The sequence below is a fragment of the Limulus polyphemus genome, unplaced genomic scaffold, assembly GCF_000517525.1.
Source record: "Limulus polyphemus unplaced genomic scaffold, Limulus_polyphemus-2.1.2 Scaffold11746, whole genome shotgun sequence".
In the NCBI taxonomy this organism is placed as follows: domain Eukaryota; kingdom Metazoa; phylum Arthropoda; class Merostomata; order Xiphosura; family Limulidae; genus Limulus; species Limulus polyphemus.
Genome location: NW_013677356.1, coordinates 9,373 through 13,035, shown reverse-complemented (window position 1 = coordinate 13,035; position 3,663 = coordinate 9,373). Strand labels below are relative to the sequence as shown.

The following is a 3,663-nucleotide window of genomic DNA, read 5'->3' as shown; positions in this document are numbered from 1 at the left end:
ATAGATGGTTGTGGCAAGCAGCTTACAAAGAATAAAACCACATTTTTCACATAGATACTTGCAGCAAGGTTGTGGCAAGCAGCTTACAAGGAATAAAACAACATTTTTCACATAGATACTTGCAGCAAGGTTGTGGCAAGCAGCTTACAAGGAATAAAACGACATTTTTCACATAGATACTTGCAGCAAGGTTGTGGCAAGCAGCTTACAAGGAATAAAACAACATTTTTCACATTAGATACTTGCAGCAAGGTTGTGGCAAGCAGCTTACAAAGAATAAAACGACATTTTTCACATAGATACTTGCAGCAAGGTTGTGGCAACTAGATAATAACTGTTTTTACAATTATGTGTGAAGTTTGTCATGACTATACAAAATAGTCATTCTAGAAGTTTCCTGAAGAGAACAGCAAATTAGCAGCCAAAACAGAGAATAAAAATAGATAGTAATTTTTACCTAGCTACACAGAAAAAAAATAATAATAATTAGACTAGGTGATCACATAGGCTAGTAACCAAGTAAATGAGGTCTGGATTAGACTAGCTTATCATGTAGGCTATTAACTATGACATAATTCACACATAAGTGTCAGAATAACTGTTCTGTCACTTATGTGTGAATTATGTCATAGTTAATAGCCTACATGATAAGCTAGTCTAATCACTAGTCAGTAACTGCTGACTAGTGATCAGACTAGCTTATCATGTAGGCTATTAAGTATGACATAATTCACACAAGTGTCAGAACAGTTACTGACTAGTGATTAGACTAGCTTATCATGTAGGCTATTAACTATGACATAATTCACACATAAGTGTCAGAAACACACACATCACAAAGTTTAAAGCCCACAATGAAATTTTTTTAAAGTATTTTGATATTTTACTTCCATGTCAGGAAATACTATTTTTCACAACAGAAATATGCTTTTTTTTTTCATATTCCAACAAACACATATTTTTGGTACAGTTAAAAAAAACTTGTCATAAAATTCCCATGTTTTTATCATAAATTTATGTTTTTACAACTATGTTTAGAGTTTGTCTTGGCTAATACCCTAAACCAATAGACGACCAGCTAGTTCTAATACCATACTTTCATAAACCTTTTCACACAATATTAACATTTTAAAGTGATTTTATATTACATTGTAATACAATATGCTCCAGTAGCTATATTTTAAAACACATTTTTATGGACTAGTGGTTGGGAACCACTGGCCTGTATGATCACCTAGTATACTTGCTATCTAGCAACTGTTTTTACAACTATATGTGAATTATGTCATGCTTAGTAGCCTATACAATCAGCTAGTCAAATTACTAATTAGTAACTGGATCAGTAATTTAGTGATCACAAACTGTGGGCTTTAAACTTTGTGGTGTGTGTGAGATCAGTAATTTAGTGATCACAAACTGTGGGCTTTAAACTTTGTGGTGTGTGTGTGAGGTCAGTAATTTAGTGATCGCAAACAAACACATTTTAATTGTTTTCAATTTTATGCAAATATTTTTTATAACATAACTGCAGTATACAAAATAGCTTAATGTGTTACATAACCTGAATTTTGTAACAGTTGTATTAACAAATGCACATAATTATTTTGTTTAAAGAATTTTTGAAGATATGTTTTCTCTATGACTTTTGTGTAAGAAGTGTCTTATTGAATATTAAGAAAACAACTGTCTTGTTGGTTTTATTTTGTTATGAAAATAACCAAGTTATAAGTGCAAGAGTGTAAAATGTACTCTTAGCTAGTAGAGTAAAAGTGTAAATCATAGCCTTTTAATTTCTTTAGTTTAAAAAGCACTACACATTTAATTTATGTAATGTAAGATTTATTCTGTAGTGTTATGAGTTTTTTATTAAAGAGAAGTTTAAAAAATTGCATGCTCTAGCTTTCATAGACAATTTTGAAAATGCAAATCACCAAGTCGCGTGACAACCATATCTGGTATAAAATGGTGATATAATTGTCTATATCAGAACTACAGTTTGACATTGTTCACATTTCTTAAGTAATGTGATGCCACTGAAAACTGATTGTTTTTGCACTCCAGTTATGGTAAGCAAAGTCAGTATCTTGTAAAAGGGGAGAATCTGCAAACACAAAGGTTAGTGGCCAAAGATGTCCATGCAGCGTTACACTGCATAATCAAAAAGGATCTCTGGTCTGGAAAAGTGACACAAATTTCTTCCACAGCATGTCCGTTCAACCATTGTATATGTGAAGCAACTAGAAAATGAAATGATATTAATTCTATTCCATATGTAGACATACTGGTCAAGTTGTGAGCTGCATCTATGTATCTCTGTACAATCCAACTGTTACAATGTGCTGGAAACTGTTGTTTTTATACATTAGATGGCTTATGAAAAGCATACATGAAAAAGTAGTGTGCTTTGGACATGACAGCTTTACAGTGGAGCCTTTTGCAATAGGAACTGTGCTGTAAGGCTGTTGTCAAGATGTCATCAGATAGAGCATTAGCAAATATGGCGAATGAACTGTAATGATGTGGTGAAGCTCCAAAATCATTTTAATTTAAAGTACTGACCATCTGTATAAGGATATTTATGAACAAATAGTCTGAAACCATAGATGGTTTTGGTCTGCTTAAGATTTCACTGTTTTAATGGGAACGTGTTGCATTATTAGACTGATTATTGAACCTGCTTTTCTGTTGTCCTATACTACTAAAAGTATTTGAGAAAAGTTAAAGAAATACTTGCTTGGGAGTCACACAATCTTTTTTTTTTCCTTTAAAAAGTTTTAAATGCAGAAGACAAGCTTATGTAGATTCCAAGAATATCAATTTTATTACCTTTTATCAGTATTTTTAAGTGTAATTTATTTGCATATATGATATTTATATAAAAAATTAAACATTTCAATTGAAAGGATCAGTTGTTACTATTTCTGTAAATATCATTTCAATTTTCTTAGAAAATGTTTTTATTGTTTTCTTCTTTTTTTTCTCACATTCATTTCCAGTATTTTTAGAAAAAGTATAATTAGACTTGTGCACAAATTACCTAACTTACATTGAATAATTACCAGAGCTTGCTCACTTAGGCAAGAAAAACCTGAACAAGCAACACAAGTCACTGCCCTTTTGAAGATTTTTTATTTGTGTGTGTGGCTGTGTTTTAAAAATTTTAGTATTATGGCAACTTTTAACAGATGAAAAGAATAAAAGGAATTCTAATTTTTGTGGAATCATTATTTGTAGGATTTCTGAGAAAAAGATTCAGTGTGTATGCGAAGTATCAAAATGAAAAACAACCTTACTTGGAAAGACCTTGTGTGCCTTGTAATCATGTTATTTTCAATAAGGACACACTTAAGCATCATCAGTTAATGCATCAACCTGTATGGAAGAAATTTGTATGTTCAATCTGTTTTAAGCTTTTCAGTTGCCCTGTATATTTAAAATTGTCATGGAATTTTATACTATTTGTACATGCAGTTCAGGCACTTTTCTTTTTAGAGAAAAGCCAGATACTGTCAGTGTGTACATGTTTATTATAGTTTTAGAGAAAAGCCAGATACTGTCAGTGTGTTCATGTTTATTATATTTTTAGAGAAAAGCCAGATACTGTCAGTGTGTACATGTTTATTATAGTTTTAGAGAAAAGCCAGATACTGTCAGTGTGTACAT

The 3,663-nt window shown here is 31.4% G+C and overlaps 1 long non-coding RNA gene across 1 annotated transcript in view; it reads right to left on the bottom strand.

Annotated features, from left to right (window-relative positions):
- Positions 1-594: 594 nt before the first annotated feature.
- Positions 595-3,663, bottom strand: part of LOC111083870 — an 11,712-nt gene continuing 8,643 nt past the window's right edge. The window contains exon 4 of the long non-coding RNA XR_002609289.1: positions 595-678. This is a non-coding gene — a long non-coding RNA (uncharacterized LOC111083870). The remainder of the gene's footprint in view (positions 679-3,663) is intronic.